Here is a 20,389-nt window from a genome sequence, read left to right on the forward strand (position 1 = left end):
TTCCTTCCACCACACAATTAAGCATTACATTACATTTTATGTTTTATATTGCATTTTGTTCACAAGGGTCTCCTAAACGTGTTTTCAATAAAACCAAACGTTGATTGTCTTATTTTCTTCCAAGTCTCAAGCATTTTCCTGATTTTGCTAAAATTATAGGAACAAAACAACATTAAGAAATTCAAAAGACTAATGGCTTCAGAGTTTTCCTTAATATTCAAGACCACTATTCATAATGTATGTAATTAGAGTTTCCTGATACCGCGTTGCAACACATCTATAAGAACAAAAGAGCGCTCAAGTAAAAACAATTTTAGTTTAATAAGCATTCTTCTTTGGCTGACACCTTGGCTCGAGAAGATGTGGAGGGTATAGTGATAAGATGATACCCTGTCACGCCAGCCATCTCTGTCACACACAAACACACACGCATAGACAGCGCTGTGAGGAATACTAATCAACCTGTTTGCCGTCAAGTGCAGCAGGCAGCTGAGTGCGCAACTTAGGACTTCAGCACGCACTGACACGTCTCTGCCAGCGTCTCGTTATTAAAAATGGGAATTTCACATTGCCACCGCGGCGCATTTCTCTTTGACTGAACCGTGAGTGGGCTGTTTCCACTTCAGTCTCCTTGGTTCGTTTTTTTTTTTTTTTTTTTTGGATGTGCGACAAGCCACCGGAAAGATTGTATCTGGGAAGAGACAGCTCACTCACTACTCCGCCACCTCCAGCGAGGGAAGCCCTCCACGCGTTGTGCGCCCGGATCACCGGGGGTTTATATTTATATTTATACACACGTTGTGGCACCCGGTGGCGCGTGAGCGTGCGCGCGGCGCAGTTACACGTGTGTTTAAAAAAGCACTCGGACTCCGTCCTCAACAGTTGCCACCAGAAAGTGGGAGAGAGAGGGAGACGGCAGACTGAGGACCGGACGGACGCCGCTCTGCCCGGCTCTGCTCCTGACATGCAGTCGCTCATCTCACCGGTGACCAAGGCCATCCTAGTCGCGCTCTTCATCTTCGCCATCCTTCTGATCCTCTATGTGATCCTCTGGTACATCTGTAGGGACGTGGACTGCGACCACGGAATTTGAGGATTCCGTTAAAGCAGAGGAATAACGGGAAAACCACAATGGGGTGCAAAGAAGAGCCCAAAGAGTCCTGTCTCATCCCGTAAGTGCTGTCCTGTCTTTTTTATTTATTCATTTATTTTTACTTAAGCCGTGCGTAATTTGGGGGTACCTCTATATATGTGTGCTTGTGTTTATGTGCACACGCGCGTTCCTCTCGCGCGTAATGTGAAAAGGTGATAACCGGCGTGCGCCCGGTACCACAGACCTGGGGAGAGCCCCTGATTCCCGCCCCGTTCAACTTGACAGCAGTCATCCATCACTGACGCCGTGCGCATTAGAACACGCTGTTAACGGAAACGAAAAGAAAATCAGAGGTGATACAATGTCAAAAGGGGTGGGGGGGTATGTGTGCGGGCACAAATTCGGAGAAGTACGCGGAGAGCGCCAGTGACATTGCGGTAAAAGACGTGCATGTCCCTTAAGGTCAAGAACAACAGTGTTTACCTCGTGTTCCCAGCAACCCCTCCTCCTCCGTTTATATATACCCGCAGCATCAGTTCGTGTTCAGTTCATCTCATTCTGAGGATGCATCGCACGTCCAACGAAATAACGGGATTTTATCCGCTGGTTCCATGTGCGTCTTCTTCCTAATCTGTTTTGTGCCTTGCTTTGCGCCCTTATCTCGAATGCTCCGCTAATGCTTTTTTTTTTTACGCATAGCGCAAATTCATTCCCACTTGACGTCTGCGAGCTTGTTTCAACTCGCCGTGTCCAGCCTTACTTGATTCACTTTCAAAACTGCACACGCAAACAAGCGCAATGCATGAAGTGGGTTTCTTTTCCCAAAATATGATAGCTTTCATATAACCCACAGTTTTAAGAGTGATATGGATGCCAATTTGAGCAATTAAAGTAGAGAATGCAAGGACAAATCAAGGGCATGTTTTCTTTCTTTGTTTAATTTGAGCATTCATGCGAGAATGGATTCGCATATCATCTTTTCATCTTGCTATGAATCTTTGAGGCATATATTTATGTTGCTCATCTTGATGGAACTGAAGGGAAAATGTGGAGGGAGAGCATTCCCCAGTCCCCTGTGAAACATCTCTGGCTGGTAATTACTGAGTGATAATGACTGGCTGCAGCTCACTCTGTACTTAACCCACTTCAGTTTTTCATGTTAACACCACAAACTCATGAGAGGTTTGCAACAGCCAGATATCTTTGTGTGCCCTAAGGGAGGGGGGGGGGGGGGGGGGGGGGGGGGGGGGCAGCTTGAGGCTTAAACATTTTAGAAATGTCTTGTTTTGGAGCTATAAGTGCTCTCCACTTTGCGCTGGATGCAGCCACAAGAAAGAAATCCTGCAGTCTTCCTAAAATGTTAAAAGGACTCTCCTGCAGAGACAAGGAGAAGCCTGCCGGCTCTGGACCACAAAATGATTTTTGCCACACTTAAGTGGGAATGCAACAAGCCGGACTCACTCCTTTAAGACACTCACAGGCGCACACTGATTCACATGCTGTATAAGTGACCACTGTGTGCGCCTATAATGCCATGATGAGGGAGCAGGAGCAGGGAGGTGTGTGACAACTGGTGCAGCTGTTGCTGTCTAATCTGATGTCCTGAACTGTTGTCTGAGTGTGTTAAGAAAAGAAAGGAAAAAAGCCTCTGTGTGGGTGACCGTGGATGGCTGTTCAGTTTGTTAAAGAAAAAAGGCAGCGTGCGTGACAGCGTGGGAGGGGGCGTTAAACACTGACATGCTCCAGAATTACTGATAAAATTGGAGCAGGAAGGGCTCAGCGGGACTCAGCATGGGAGTCAGCTGTGTGTGTGTGTGTGTGTGTGTGTATGTGTGTGTGTGTAAAGGTACATAGATTTGTACCTATACCATCATCAATTCACTCAAGTTTACTGAAAATGTTCATCATTAAATACATATGTACTGTGCCAACTATCTGTGCATTGTCAACTATTCAAAACTTACAATAAATATGTGGTTTTAAACCATTTTTATCGGGATGTATGTACAACATAAAGGCGTGCATAATTTAAAAGCGGACAGATAACCATACATGGTGGTCACAATTTGTGAAAAAAATGTAAAACTAAAAAGTGTGGCGTGCATTTGTATTAAACGTGTAAGAAGGTGATTTGGTCAAGTTGAATCAAACATGAAGCCTTACATGATAAAAATACTGTACATTACCCTGAATACACAGCATCAAGCTGGTGCCCATCTCCAGCAGTCTATAGGCGGGAGGCAGGGTACACTCTGGACAGCTCGCCAGTCCATCGCAGGGCAACACAGAGACATACAGGACTTAACAGTCATGTTTTTGGACTGTGGGAGGAACCCAGGGTACCCGTAGAGAACCAAAACTTGCCGCTGTAGTTACAGTGAATGGTAGTTCTATCATTTATCTTTTCCTTCCACTTTACAGCTAAGGGCTACTTTGAACAAGTCTGTAACAAAAAATCCAATTAAATACACTGAAGGTAAAGGCTGATCTGTAACAAAAGGGGTCTGAATACTTTTGCAAGACCCTGCAGGCAATAGGATTCTACTCAACAATATTTGCATGTGTCTAATATCCGCTTCTGATTTATTTTAATCGTTATGGTCTTTTTAAAAAATATAGAGCTGTTGTGCAGGAATCAGTCATTGGGAAAGTGAATTTACCCAAAAATATATTCAGTTTTCTTGCATTGTAACTTGTAAATGGAAACATTTGGATTTCATTGACCAGTAAAGTATTCCAAAACAGTTAAAGTCACAGTTAAGCCAAAAGTTTTGTTTCAATTCTGAGCCACCTCTGTGCTTTTGTTAACCAGTGACACCTGGTGGATTTCCTTCAGATCTCCACTGACTGGGGCTAGAAGCGAGTGATGGTGGCAGCTGTAGTTGCCAAAGCACAAAAATAGCATCTGGACCTACCAGCCAACTTTTTAAGGTTTTCTAATTATTTCACTTTTCTGCACTTTTTGTGTTTAAGTTAAATTTCATGTGATTTCAGTATACAGAGTCCAATAAATAAGGACAACTCTATAGAAAAATGCCACATCCTGCACCTTTACAGTGAAGCATGGAAATGGCAGCATCATGCTGTGAATATCATTAACAGACCATGAGAATTTGGTCAGAATGGAAGTAATGTGAGATTCTTGTTATAAATCCTGTAGGTTGGGATGTAGATTTATCTTTTAGCAAAACAATGAAGAGCTAACATAACGTTTAGGTTACCTAAGCAGACTGTATGTAAATGTGGGAGAACGGCCCAGTCACTTGTGGCTCCAGAGCCATGAGTTAGTCTTTACTCTGTCCATAACTGTATAAGCAATATAGTAACAGATAAAGTTCCTTTTAAAAGTATTAATACCCCTAGGACTCATGTTTTGTCATGAAACAACCAAACACTTTCATTTATTTTATCTGGATTGTTTAGCACAGGCCAGTAGTGTACACAGCAAATATTTGGAAGAGGGTGCCAACATGCAAAACACTTTGTGTGTCAGAAAACTAACACTGCACCTTACCCTGAACACCCTATCCACACTATGAAGCATGGTGGTGGTAGCATCATGCTGAGGCTATGGTTTCCTTTAACAGGAACATGGAAACTGATAAGAGTGGATGGGAATATGATTTAAAAGAAATATGGAGCAATCCCGAAAGAAGACCTGTTAGAGGCTGCAAAAGGTTTGAGACTGGGGCTGAGGGGCTGAGGTTTATATTCCACCAGGGCAAGAACCGTAAGCCTATAGACTAAGCTTAGAACAGTTTAAATCAAATCACATTCATGTGTTAAAATGGCCTCTACTTAAATATATTATAGAATCTACAGCAAGACTTGAAAACTCATGTTCACAGATGCTCTTCATTCAATTTGGTTAAACTTGAGCTATTCTGCAAAAAAGAAAGATTTTTGTTTGTAAACAAATGTAGAATCATGTCTAAATTTCCTTTCTCTTTTACAACTTTGAATGACTTTGAGTTTGTATATCTAAAAACCCAACATATATTGACGTGTGTGGTTAATACATGAGAAAATGGGAAAAGAAAGTTCAAAGGGTGAAAGACCTTTACATGGTACTGTACATTTATGTTTAAGGTCTTGGCATTTTTTAAAAACAGTTGTTAATGTAATATTTTGTAAAGATTATTTTCATCCAGATTTTGACAAGCTGAAAATCTGATGATAGAAAAAGCAAATAAATAAAATCTAAATCCAATTTCCTACAAATTTACTTGAGTTTTTGCTAAACTCAGATGAGAATTTGGATTCTCAGTCAAAAGAAGTTCCCAACATAGATACACTAATTTAGAAATATGATGGACCTTAATGTTTACAGTTTGAATGAAAAAAAATACAATGTCATTGTTGAGGTTCACAAATATTCATGCATCAGCAAGGTTTGCGTTATATCCATTAATTTCTATGAATCACTTATTAAAGGTACAAATGCTTCAACATCCCTAGCGCAAGGGAATCACAAGAAGTTAGAAATTGTATTTCTAAAACAGCAGAACCACCATTTATTATTATTATTTTCTATTTCAGAAAGACTTTTGTGTTTGGAAATATTCACAGCCATTGGTACATATGGGACAGCTGTTATGCATCGCTTTCTTGTCTCTTTCCTTTCCCACCATCAGATCCGTCACATGGACAAGCAAGACTTCTTTTACCAACATGCCTGCCGGCGCTGACTCTTATTCCTGCTCCTATCATCCCTGAAAACAGTGAAATGGGGTCAAGATGACCCAGTATCACATATGTTTTGTACTCACACGGAGGGTCGTAAATATGCTCTCAAGAAGATAAAGCTCTTCAACACTCACAACTGCACACACACCTCAAAGCCATAAAAATAGATTGTGAGTGACTCAGTCGTTATGTAAAGTCCATCTCTGATAGGGCCGCCCGGGGCTGTTTATGTCAGTTTAGCTTGATGGCGCGAGAACTGAGGTGACACATGTCTGCTGTGTCCGCGTTTCGCTACACACTCACGCATCCATACACACATTCTTCCCTGGAATATGCCCGGGAGCCACTATTCAGTCTTTGCTCTTCCTTCCTCTCAGAGTCTCTGTGTGGGCCCCCCGATGGACAAAGATGTGATACAGTCAGCGTAATGGACTCCCTCCAGCCCAAACACTGCACATAATAAGCATTAGAGAGGACTGGGATGGAGACCACAGCCCCTTTGGCCAGGTAGACAGCCCAATGGGAAAAGTTAACGGGAGCTTACCACCAGAGTATGATGGGTATTTTTATCTAAACATCATCTTTGCTAAACACACCATTTGATTTTGTCATAACTGACCAAACATCGATGATTACAAATGCTTAAGTAAAATGTTTCATCATCTGGTAAAAGTTGGACAAGATTATGAAAGGTTTAAAGTAAGTTTTAAGTACAAGTGTATCATGCGCCCTATGGCTATTTAAACATTTGCTGAGGGACTATTGCAAACTTCAACACACCTTCTAGAAGTAATCTAGTGTGTTTGTACTTCTTAAACACCAGTGACCTGCAATGGGATTTATGACTGGTAAGGCACAAACTCCTCTGGAGTCACATATACAAATATATGAACCCAAAATAGAGGCTTATATTTCAATTTTGACCATAACTGAAGCATTATTTTAAAAGCTTTTAACTGTGCTTTAGTCAATTCCATACTGTTCAACAATAGGAAATAAGGTCAAATTTGATTATTTAAAATAATTTTTTCATCATGGCTGATCTTTCTTTTTTTTATGATTGAAGATTGTGTATGATCTAATCTATATTTCTATATGAAGTCCATGGAAACAGGTTTTGTTAATCAGGTCTTTTAAAATCTCCTGGTTCTCCCTCACCTTTGTGTTGTGGATGTTAATGTTCAGTCTGCTTCACATTCAATGCTAGGTCAAATATGTGTACTCCACACTGTTTTGGGAGGTACAACGCCGGTTGAAAAAAGCGGGTTACATTTCTCCCACTTGTTTGAAGCAGATCTTTCATTTCTGGGGTTGGTCGTCCTCTCTCTAAAACCTTCTGTTTCGACAGAAAATCCAGTTTAGGAAAAATCCTTTTCTAGGTTTAAGAAGTAATCTTCCATTTTGTTGGACCAAATTTCAATAAGAGTTTGGTTACAGGACTAGTCTGTGTAAACACCCCTGCTTTCTGTGTAGCTGAAGAGTGCGTAGCGACATGCTGTCTGTGCCTGTGGGGCTCACCACTGCATCCTATCAGTGCGACACGGTACCTCACCCTATACATTTTTACTGCGCATTTATGGCCGACTACAAAGATTAAATACGTCATACACATTGATTAAATATATAATACAGACAGTGGAATGTCAGCTATTCGTTGCCTTACATTGCTTTTCTCCCAAGTATTTGAATCTGCGATGCAAGTCAAATTTCGACCATAAAAATGTTGAAATCATATAGGAAACAAATTAATAGAAGTCATGTATTTTACTTGAAGAAAATTACTTTAAGTCGTCAGCTGTTAAAGTAGGTACAAAACATCCCTCTGTTAGAAACAACTTGACACGTACGCTCCTTTTTCATGGGCTCTACTTTGCACTTCACTCAGCCTGTTTTGGGACTGCCGGGAAAAACTCAAAACATAAAAAAAAAAAAAAAAAAAAAAGAATTGCCATTTGATGTTGCTACTTTTGTAAGGAAAATGCCTTTTTTGGTTGAACAGTTATGGCCATCATCCCACAAGTTGTGGACAAGAGGCTTGAACTCCGCAACCTCAATGTTTTAAGAGGACATGGTGTGCGATGGAGAGTGGTTATTTTACTTTGCATAAGACGCTGATGGAATGGAAATACAACAGGTTTCATGCCGAGTAGAGCGAGCTCGAGTGGAGCCGTGCGGTGCTGGAACCGTAATTTGAAAAGAGGCACTAGTTGGTACAAAACATCAGCACTTTTTTGTACCTGAAAAAGGCAAAAGAGCGAAATGACCAGCACTCGTCTAAGTGTGTTTCGAAAGTTGTTAGGGTTGACCATTTGGGTAAAACAAACCTGACATTCTATGTGGAGTGCAATTAGATGCTTAAATTCTTTAATACTTAATTAAACAACTATTCAGTCTGTCAAGTATTGTCCTGGAAATGCCAGCCCAATATGATGGTGGTATTAAAACAATAGATGATTGAGCGATTTCACCAATCACATTTTTAAACAGCAAACTCTGCACACATATGGAATAAATTCACAAGTTATCTTCAAAATATAAGAATTTAATAACAAACATTTTATCTCCAAGTTTAAATATATCAATTAACAAGAAACTAATAAACCAAGTACAAATAAAGGAATAAGGGAACCAATAAATATGATTGAAAACCATAACGAATAAAATGATGCAATGATATGACAACTGAATGTGGATATTTATATTTAAGAACCAAGGTTCATCTTGAGGTCAAATTAGTTTCAAACCAAAAGCGTATAGCTTGGTCACCAGTTCTTTAAAGTCAAGCCCCCCAGAGTCAATACTTTATGGAACCACCTTTTGCTGCAATTACAGCTGCAAGTCTTTTAGGGTATGTTTCTACCAGCTTTGCACATCTAGTGACTGAAGGGTTTGCCTATTTTTCTTTGCAAAAAAGCTCCAGCACAATCAGATTAGATGCAGAGCATTTGTGAACACAAGTTTTCAGATCATGCCACAGATTCTCGATTGGGTTTAGGTCTGGACTTTGACTGGGCCATTATGACACATGAATACGTTTTGTTTTGAACCATTCCATTGTAGCCCTGGCTTTATGTTTAGGGTCGCTGTCGTGCTGGAAGGTGAACCTCCGCCCCAGTTTCAAGTCTTTTGCAGACTCCAACTGGTTTTCTTCCAAGATTGGTGTGTTCAGAGTGATGTGCAGTGTTAGTTCTCCACCACATAAAACGTTTGGCATTTTGGCCAAAAAGTCCAATTTTGGTCTTGTCTGACCAAAGCACCTTCTTCCCCATGTTTGCTGTGTCCCCGACTTCTTATGGTTTTCTTTTAATAATGGCTTTCTTCTTGCCACTCTTCCATAAAGACCACATTTGTGCAGTGCAAGACTAATAGTTGTTCTGTGGACAGATTCGCCTACCTGAGCTGTGGATCTCTGCAGTTCATCCAGAGTCACCATGGGCCTCTTGGCTGCATCTCTGATCAGTGCTCTCCTTGTTCGGCCTGTGAGTTTAGGTGGATGGCCTTGTCTTGGTAGGTTTACAGTTGTTCCCATTTCCGGATGATGGATTGAACAGTGAGATGTTCAATGCTTGGGAAAACGTTTTATAGCCTAAGGCTGCTTTAAACTTCTCCACAACTTTATCCCTGGCCTGTCTGGTGTGTTCCTTGGACTTCATGATGCTGTTTGCTCCCCAATATTCTCTTAACCAACCTCTGAGGCCATCACAGAGCAGCTGTATCTGTACTGATTAGATTACACAGGTGGACTTTATTTAGTCATTAGCAATCATCAGGCATGTTCTGAAGGCAATTGGTTGCACTCAGAGTGAATGGGGCTGACACCGCTGCACACCGCACTTTTCATTTTTTTTTTATTTGTAAAAAATATTTGAAATCATGTATAATTTTCTTTACATTTCACAATTGTATACCACTTTCTGTTGGTCTTTCACATAAAATTCCAATAAAATATATTCATGTTTGTGGTTGTAATGTGACAATATGAGGAAAAAGGGGTGTGAATACTTTTACAAGCCACTGTACATGAACTGTTCTGAAGAACAGGAGGTCTTGGTGGCTACTGTGTTGGGTAGCGTCCGCTACCCGGACTGGCGAGCATCAGGTGTACAGGGCTGCGGTCCGAGGCCTTCTTGGGGAGAAAGACGTGATTAGAGACACCATCTCTTACGGGAACTCTCTGGCTCAGAAGCCTTTCTGCAGAAGCTCAGAGAGAAACGTTCAAAACAAGCTTGTGTTAATTACCCCCTTTTTTATGAATGTATGCTGGATACTCTAACAGGAGGTCCTTACTTAACTTTTGCTTTCCTCGATCGGCAGGTACACGAACACCAGATCGTAGTCAACTCTGGATCCAAGAATTAATCCATCTTGCCAGCAAGTCTGCCATTCACTCGCATTTTCTCCCCTGCCTGCATTTGGGAGAGTTGCATAGAAGAGTACAAGGGGGAGCTGGGGACATGGTTTTGTTAGTGGCTGCATGACTTCACGGGGATTCCAGCTGTGACTTTCTTTCTGGGCTGGGCCAAAGGTAGGTTAATGCTGCATTTAAAGATTCAGAGTTTCCTACCACCCTCTTTGTTTGTGTACAATTCAGTCCATGTTTCTATCCATGGCTGGGGCACAACATATGTGTTTGCTGAGGCTAAAATTTTTCCATGGACATTCAGTGTTTGGAGCAAAGCCAAAATTGTTTTGAAAGAATTTCAGGAGCTACATGCTAGAAGTACCACTAAAAGTAACAAGAAAGATTATGTTTATTACTTTAATCAGAGAAATGTACACAAATAAATGTATGAATTTCTTGACAACACATCCTTTATTGTTGGAAATCCTATCTTCCCCCTTGTTGGTGCAGCATTTGTAAGAAAAATGCATTTATGGTTTGAGCTGAAGAGTTGTGGGTTGCACACACAAAAAAGTTGACAAAACCTGTCAACCGATGCCACACAGCTTTTATAGAGGCAGTGTGATGGTTTCGGTCGGCATCTACCTCTCTGAAAAAATGAGGCTTGTCATCATTGTAGGCAGTCTCCAGAGAGAGCCGTTATGAGATTCTGTGAATAGTGGCCATCTCATATCTCTACTCTTGGGAACCGAACTCTATCCCTCAAATTATTGACCCCACAGAGCGGGGTTTATCACATACTACCTCCAGAATTTGGCCATGGAAAAGATAAACTGGCCTGCCTGCAGTCCTGGGATCAACTTAGGGTTCATGCTAAAGTCACCAGCACAACCACATTGACTGTCTTACAACAAATCATGGCTGAAGAATGAGATGCAATCCCACAGCAGTCTTTTACTAAGCAGGTAACCAGCATGAGGAGGAGTTATCATGCTGGTGTGTTTGCACAGTTCTCCCACATGTTATTGAGGACCCTGTTTGTTAAATGAATGAATTGTTTATTTGCCAATATCTCTTGTTTCTTTAAACCAATTATCCATTCCAATAGATAACAGAAAACAAGAGTCAATAGCAGAATAAGTTGTTTGGCATGGTCAGACCTCTTACAATGCTCTTCTCAATGTCAGCTTCAGTTAAAAGATTATAGAAACCAAATTAAAAACCTTGGTCTCAACAAGTAAAAAACATGTAAAAGATAGCATCAAAGGCAAGCTAGACCTTGTTAAACAGAGAGATGTATTTTTTATCTATTATTCAGTGTACTAAAAATCATGTGAAACAGTAAAAGTAGTGACAAAGGTTGCAGACAAAATAGATTTTAACACACACAGCAACTTGGGCCAACCAAGTAGGCTAATGCTAATGTTAAGTTTCACAGCTAATTATTGGGATTTACTTTGTTGAAAACATGCCCAAGTACATTAATGTCCCAAACGTCATAAAGTAACGTGTTTGGGCTCTGAAATGTGCTTAAATATTATATTTTTTGCCAAGTTATACTGTTTTGAAAGATCTGAGTTTGGCAACAGTTTGGCACTCATATCATACTTTCTCTGTACAAATAATCAAATTAGACAGTTTGAAATCAGACTGAATATTACTCTGACACTATCATAAACCTAAAATGTGTCAATGCGTGAAGCTGCATGACTGAGCAGAAGCTGTTTTTTTGGGCGAAACAGAAAAAGATGATGGCCTTGAAGCTGAAGACTCTCACACATACACACACCGTCATATAAATTCTCAGTGTTCACCTAATCCTAGAGAGACAGGAGGGGCGGGAGCAGAAGATGAAGGGATCTTTCTCACAGTCCTGTCTCAGTGACAACAGGTTTCAGACAGAAAGAGGAGCACACATACACACAAACAGAGACTAACAGAGTGTTAAATTAAATGTGTTAAATATTGTGTGTGTGCCTTTGCATTGTGTGTGTGTATGGTTGAGTGTGTTGTTGAGAATTAATGACAGACTTAATTGGTGCAGGCAAATAGTCCTCCCACTGCTCCTCATTCTACATCTACTAATAGAAAGACACCCGCTTCCTGATGACCACAAGGGAAAAAAACATGTTGCTATACGAGACGAAGTACCCCCTAGAGGTTTGATACCCGAAATCAGGGGAAAGTACACAACTTGGACGCAAAATTATACCATCATACATACAATCATTACATACAATCATTATACAATTATAGGATGATTTAAAGATTACATACCATCCACCTAAAACAAGTATTGCCAGATTCCTGTTTTTGTGTCTATCTTTTGTGTCTATCTTTGAACTTGGATCATTACCTTGCCCCAGGTGTATTTCAAGAAATTCTGGAAAGGGTTTGGATTCATCTGACATTTCCGATGCAGTTTTTTTTTTCTCAACCTGAACTCTGAAAGAAAAAACATACAGTTTAAAGCAACCTGAAACCAACTGTAGGCAGGTGGAAATAATTTAATCTTGCTCAGTTATATATCAGGAGGACATTTTTATAATGTTGAAAACAGTGGCTCAGAATAGTCAGTTAATAAAAAACTCAAGAGAATGGAAATATTGTATTGTTGTTCTAGTGAACAACTTGTCACAAAAACGGAAACAGTCCAACTCTGCTTGTTGTTTATTAAGAGAAAGACTTAAGAGGTCTTAATGCCTTTATACCAACAAACATATGTAAAGCTTTAAAATAAATTAAATTCAGTTTATAATACTTATATAATGCCAAATTACAACAAATTACATCTGAAGGTGTTTTAAAAGACAAACAGATCCAATTCATGTCCAACTATGTAAAATTCAATTTGTTCCAAATCAGATTCTGATCATTTCAGTTCATTCCAATACAATAAAATCATATCAGATTAATTTACAAAGTCCAGTTCAACACACATTTCGATACAGAACAATAAAATTCAGTTGATCATTTAATGCAGATTTGTAAAAACTTATATATACATAAACATATATATACATATATATATATATATACTCTATATAAGGAAGCCTACTGCATTAAATCGACTTTGTAGCAATCTATCATCCTGAGCAACCATGTGGCCTCAACCTCTACCAGAACCAGGTTTAGTATGAGTGACCATCTCCCACAGCCGTCTGCTGATTAAAAACAAAGAAGGGAGACATGGCAAAACACAGAAGTACCGTCCCAAAATATCTATTTATGGGAAAGAAAAGCAAAGTCTACATAGTTAATGGCAGCATCAGCTCCATTAATGGCTTTGTCAAGGAAAGAAGCACAGCTAAAACATAAATGTAGCAAGAATAACAAAGACAAGACATAGTTAACTATAGCTCTGGCAATGGTTTCTGCATGGCAGGAAATAATCCAAAACTGAAGCGCTGGCCCAGAGGCACTTTCTATAGAAAATAAAGGCAAAGAGAGTATACATTTTTAAGTGGTTAAGTAGAGAGATAATTAAATGGATTGTATTCAACAATACAATCCAAGGGGGTTTCTGTGACTTTATTATCAGTAATATTTCCTTTACCTGTAGTAGAAAGTCTTTCAGAAAATCAAGTACCTCCTTGAAGGTGGTGAATGGTCAAAAGCTTGTCAGATATATGCTATATCAGTCTGCCTCATTCGCTTATTTGGTGAAACAACTTGGGATAATTTTCAACTACAAAACATGGAAAGCATAGGAACATACCAGCCTTCATGCCGCTGCACAACTGATGCAGAATCCAGAAGTTCATACTGCTCTTGGCAAAACAAAAGTGCGAGCTGCAGCTGATCTGGCCGATACAGCCATGTCCAGGGTCAACCAATATAGTTTTAAAAAGAAACATGGACGTTGTTCTGCTGAAATAAACAAAGCAAAAAAAAAAAACAGAACCAAATGTAACATTGGTCTGTTGTGAAATCGTGTTAGTATCCACTAACATAGTGCTATATTCCACTGATATGAACATTTTCAGTTTGATTTTTTTATTATTGCAAAAGTCAGCTAGAACAGACGATGCTCATCTAATTAGTTGTTAAACACAAATGTTTCCAAGGAAAAGCTCAAGTTGATGACAACTTTCTACTACAGGTAAGGGAATTATTACCAATAATAACGTCACACAACTTTGCTTAAAAAAAATCTAAACTAACCTTTTAATGGCAACAACAGCTCGGTCAATGAAAGATAAAGCCTTACATTGAAGCACTGAGCCAGTAGTACTTTCTGTGGGGAAATTAAACTAGGTAAGTTACACGTTGTGTACTTTTTCCTACGTCAAGGAAGAGACACAACTAAACGAAGTAGTACTGACCTAGGAACATTTACTCTGGGAATGAAGAATACAGAGAAGAATATATGCAGTTATTGGTAGCAATAGCTTTGTTAATGACTTAATTTGCCTGGACTACATGCTATAAGAGAGAAAAGCACAGAGTACACCTTGTTAATGGTAAAAAAAAAACCCAGTCAGTGGCTTTTGGAAGCAACACAAGTAAAAACAAAAACATAGATCCAAAAGAACTTTCTAATGGACCCAAAACAAAGTGAGTACACATAGTTGATGAAAAATGTAGCTTTGTTAATGGCTTCTTTCAGGAAAGAATAATGAAACACTGATCGAAGAGTATTTTCTACAGGTAAAATAATCTAAGTGAGCATGCACAGTAAATGACAACAGTAACTTATTTAAAGCCTTTGCCAGAGAAAGAGACGCAAGTAGACACAGTAATACTGAACAAGTTTCTATGGGAAAGACAAATAAATAATTTGCATAATTTATGGCAGGAATAGCTTTGTCAGTGATGGCAATCAGGAAAGAGACATACAATAACCAGACACAGAATCAGTGAGCAGGAGTGAGGAAAAGAGCCTAAACTATAAACACTGTGTGCTGAATAATATTAGACCAGGTCTCAGGCTGAATTTGATGTTTAAGAGTCTCCCACATGCAAGAATTTCAGTTTCACTTTCAGTGTTTACAAGCTGGCCTTTGGCTCCTCTCCCTCTGGAAAAGCTGTGAAGGCAGCAACCTCAGATGACATAAAACCTTCCAAATCGGCTCTCCAGGAGTCCACTACTGTTTCCCACCCACGTGTTCCAGTGAGCACTCACACATCTAAGGGGCAGAGATCTCGCCTGGATTCCCTCTCCTGGGACTCCTACCTATTCTCCATTTATTTACCATCTAACCCACTATGGAATAAGCAGTAGAAATGACTGACTTTTTTTGTTTTTATGACTTTTTTCTTATGGACTTCTCTTGTCTTAGCTAAGACATGAAATAAAACCAAAACTGCTGTGGTTTGATTTAACCCTTGGGATGCTTTATTTGATAGTGGGTTATATTTTAAAACACCTTGAAATGAGTGTGTAAAGTAGTACCATAAATATACTATATTTTACTATCACAAGAGGAGTAAGAGGCACAATAATACATGTAAATAATATGTACATGCAATGATATAAGTAAATGAAATGACATTCTCTTCCTGTAACTAAGCACAAGACAACATCATAGATTATTGTCTTGATTATGTCACTATAGGGTTGACATAGTTAACTAAAGCATTCGTTTTCCTGATTGTTCATCAAAAACAAATCCTAAAAATTACATTAAGGCTTCTTTATTATAGTAACAACAATGTACCAAAGGTTCATAACTTTAAACATGAAAAATATGTCTCTTACATATCTTGAAAGCTCTCACTCAGATCAACTTAGCTCTGAGTTATGGAAGCCCCTATCTTGGTAAAAGCATTGCAGCAACTATTGTTTAAATAATTAAAGTTCATAATCTTTGTTTAATGCATACAAACACTAGAATCTAGGGAAAATACTATTTGTAGGAACAAGGAGACTTGCTAAATTGCAATTGTTGAAGCACAGAAAAGCCCTTTAAATCCATGAGATGTAGTTTTTAATTTGTATTCTATGTAGGCATTTAACAAATAACATCAAGTTTTATTTTACTAAGTTAGCTTTATAAAGCTCCACAATCTACATACACACATTATAAATGATGAGTGCAATTTTCTTGACAACGAAAGGAAAATATTTCTTGGGATACTGGTGCAATACATTTTACAGTGCCTTGCAAAAGTATTCATGCCTCCTGAATTTACCATTACAACCTACAACTTCAGTGTGCTTTGTCTGGATTTTATGTGATAGACCAAAACAAAGAAGTGCATCAATTTGAAGGGAAATTTAAATGATGGTTTTGAAAATAAACATCTGAAAAGTGTGGTGTGCATCTGTGTTCAACCCCCTTAGTCAATACATTATAGAAGCAGCTTTTGCACCAATTGCAAGTGTTTCTTCTCTTCACTCTTTGTGCTTCTAAGGTCTGAAATGTTCAAGTCTTGCTACAGACTCACAATTGGATTGAGGTCCGGACTTTGACTGGATAATACTAAGACATGAACAGCATTTGATCTAAACCATTTCACTGTAGCTCTGGCTGTATGTTTAGCTTCGTTGCCCTGAAGGGGGAAGGTTCACCCACTCTCAGGTTGTTTGCAGCCGGCAGCAGTTTTTCCTTCTAGAATTGTTCTGTATTTAGCTACTTCCATCTTGCAATCAACTCTGTCTAGCTTCCTTGACCCTGCCAAAGTAAAGCTTTTCCACAGCATGATGCTGCCACCATAATGTTTCACTGAGTAGAGGGTTGTGATCTTACTTCTGGCACCTCAAGTTCAGGCAACCTGTTTCAGTCCTGAATTTTACTACTGTGGGACAGCAAAGGATATTTCTATTCTATTATGTATTGTTTGTTTCTGCAGGGTTTCTTTTCTGACCACAGCACCTTCTTCAAGATGTTTGCTGTGTCCCTTACATGACTTGTGGCAAACAATAAGCAGGTCTTGTTATGGCTTTCAACAAACAAAAGTTGTTCTTCTTACCATTCTTCCAAAGAAGGGGAGATTTGTGAAGCTCATGAAAAATATAGTTGTCAACAGATTCACCCAACAGGGCCGTAGATTGACCATGGGCACAATGGGTGCTTCTCTGATCAAAGCTCTACCTGCCCAGCCGGCCAGTTCAGGTGGCTGGCCACGACTTGGTAGGCTTACCATTGACCAATATTCTTTCTCAGATTTCATTTTCAGATGATTGATTGAACAGTCCCCTGTGAGATGTTTAAAGCTTCGGATATCTTGTTGTATTTAATTCTTCTTTGACTTCCTTGATTTGTCTGCTGTGTTCCTTGGTACTCATGATGCTGTTTGTTCACCAGTGTTCTCTAAAAACCTCCGAGGCCATTGTGTTGATATTAAGTTTAATTCCGCACAGACTTATTAGGTGACTAGTGAAGGCAATTGGTTATGGGGTATCAAAGTACACGGGGGTGAATATATGTGCACAACACACCTTTTAGATTTGTATTTGAGAATAAAAGTTACCATTGTCCTTTCATTTCTCAATAATGCACTCTTTTTTTGTTAGTATGTCACATAAAATTCTAATAAATAATATTGAGGTTCCTGGCAGTAAGATGATAAAATGTGGAAAGGTTCCTGAGCTATGAATCACTTTGCAAAGCACTGTATAGTGCAAGTAGCAAAATCAGTTATGCTTTGTTTTTTTTTTTTTATACTGAAACACTGATAAAAGTACTTCCATCCCATTACTTCTGTTTCAGTCACAAGACAGACAAAGTCAGACATACATACACAAGGACTTTGTTCTTTAGGTTGCAAACAAGGAAATCCCTAGGGACTTGTCTTCCCTGCATATGCATATGCATATGCACATGCACAGTATCATTATTGTCTAGCCAGCAGCTTTGTCTGTCAAAGCCTGAGCTTTTAAAGTCTAACCTTGATTCTCTGCCTCTCAAGTGGAGGAAGATTTTGAAGAAAAGCTGTGCAAGATGCAGCTCAAACCAGAAAAGACGGCATTGATTCGCACAGGCTTTTGCACTCTGAAAATCAAATTGCCCATGACACACCCAAACGAATTCCCTTTCTTCCAGATATGACACTTCACCCCCCATCTCCCCTGGGTGCCAGCAAAACAAATGTGTTTTAAAAACAACACATCAAAACTCTCTAAAGTAATTTCCTGCTAAAAGTTCTCAAAAAAGGTTATTTTTTTAACCGGATATGTGAGTCATTAAGTAAAAATTACATTTTAACTGTCAGAACCCACATGCAGATCCAGAAATCGTGCTGAGCTGTTGTCAGCCTGGATTTCTAAGCAAGACAAGTTGTGCTTTGCAGTCAGCCTGTAGCTGTCATAAAAGACTGGGTGGCTGTCGGATGGAGCTATTTTGATGGTGTTCACATGTTATTTACATCACACACACTCCTGTCACGTACTGTTTCCAACTTGTCTCCAATGTGTCTTCATCCCTGTGTGTGTGTCTGTGCCTGTGTACTCCGTGATGTCCCATCATCCTAAATAATCATCCTACAGTCATGCGTGAGTTGCGATTTCCTTTAAACAATGGCAGGGCAGTTTGCTTTGCTGACCCCCTGAACCTCTCAGGCTGCAGAACAAACACTCACATGTGTGCACGAAGAGAAACCGCCTTAGCAGCCTGCACTTTTAAATGTACACACAGCCTCCATCTGCAGAGTCATGATGACACATTCTCTTTATGTTCCATTTATCTGCCTTCCAGAGCAGACTTTAATAACCGAGGCTAACGACTTGTCAGTGATGCTGTTCTGCCCCAAACTTAACTATTGGATTGTGCGCAAGAAACAACATAATACTGATAATTTCCCTGTCAGGGGAAAAAAGGCAGCTTCATACAGTGAAAGCCGCAAGCCTGTCTTTGGTGGAAATTATTGTAATTATATTGAAACGAGGGAGAGTTTGGTTGACCTGCTTTGAATGCCAGCGATCATTTAGCTACCTACTTGTTAGCTAAACGCGGCCCCGTCACTACAGCAGGCTTTCTATTCATATATTCTCATTAGAGACATATTGGTTTTCAAGTATTAGTTATACACCGTTTATGTATTTGATTTATTTTTTTTCAGATTATGAGTTGTAGTTATAGCCACTGTGAGATGTACAAAAGATTACAACAAAACAAAATTGTTCCTAAATACTGCACGATCTACATCTATTTAAACCCTTGAAAAGATGTTTATAAAATCCTTACAAAAGATTGCTGTTATGGAGAATCCTTTGCTGGAGTTCTGTACACTGAGACTCTCTAACACTTTGGAAATGTTTTAAACCTCACTTACCATCTGCCTAAACCTAAGATAAACTTGCCTAACTGGGCATGATAAACATGGGCCCTCATCCATCCTTGATTGTCACAGTTCCAGTTAAAATGATTGGTTTCCTTTCAGTCGATTCACTCAGTACAACACGAGTATGATCACACCTCCTAGGCAAATGATGTGATGACGACAGGTGACAGGCCCTGCCTGCACTATATACCTATCTGTCATCGTCGTCGTTACTCAGTTCTTATGCTCTTCACCTCGCTAAGAACACCTCTTTGAGTCAGGCTAGCTAGCTGCTGCTGGTTAGCTCTGTGTCTCTTTCTAAAGGCTACTTGGAACTAGTTCAACTGCTTTTGTTGGAGTTAGTCACTGCTGCCTGCTGGTATGCGTGTCTGCCCGCGAAGCACTAATTTCTAGCAGTTCGGTCTGGCTTTCGTGGTTCGGGATGAGCACAAAGCTAACGCAAGCGAAGCAGAAGTCTTCTATTTGTCCCTGTCCTCAGGGATGCGGCTTCTCGCTTCATGAGAAGGACCAGCGTGAGGCTTGTCCCGTCTGTCTTGGGATCGTTCACGCTCGCAGAGCGTTGGTGGAGCCCGAAGCATGTGCGTTCTGTCGCCAGCTTCGTCGCTCGACCCTGGAGAGGCGGGTTAAATTCCTCGAGAAGGTGCTGGTTGAGGCTGTTTCGTCCGATTCTGACGAGGACGGCTTTTTGGTCGAAGTCCCCGCTTCCAGCTGGGCAGACCATATGGAGTATGTTGATGGGTTAGCCGATAATGCAGGTGCTCGGTCTCAGCTTCAACTAGAACCCCTTCAGGGAGAGGAGGACGTACTGGACATCGGTTTGGATGTTCATGGTCTGTCCAATGACGAGGATGAGTCTCTGCCGAGTGCTGCACCAGCAGACCCGGGCGACACATCTTTTTTCTCTCTTTGCCGCCGTGCAGCTGATACCCTGGACGTGGAATGGCCTCCCCACCTCCTGCGGAAAAGCCATCGTGATTCGCAGGGTTTTATCTCCCCGCAGTCAAGCACCATCTACCCATGTTCCCAGACTTTGTCTCTGAGTT

General features: G+C 40.1%; 1 protein-coding gene across 1 annotated transcript in view; it reads left to right on the top strand.

Annotated features, from left to right (window-relative positions):
* The first annotated feature begins 530 nt into the window (after nt 1-530).
* LOC124871460 (dehydrogenase/reductase SDR family member on chromosome X-like) overlaps nt 531-20,389 on the top strand; it is a 63,213-nt gene continuing 43,354 nt past the window's right edge. Inside the window, exons 1-2 of the mRNA XM_047370774.1 lie at nt 531-1,172; nt 10,094-10,304. The gene's annotated coding sequence lies outside the window, so the exon portion shown is untranslated. The remainder of the gene's footprint in view (nt 1,173-10,093; nt 10,305-20,389) is intronic.

This window comes from Girardinichthys multiradiatus, chromosome 7, assembly GCF_021462225.1.
Source record: "Girardinichthys multiradiatus isolate DD_20200921_A chromosome 7, DD_fGirMul_XY1, whole genome shotgun sequence".
NCBI lineage: Eukaryota > Metazoa > Chordata > Actinopteri > Cyprinodontiformes > Goodeidae > Girardinichthys > Girardinichthys multiradiatus.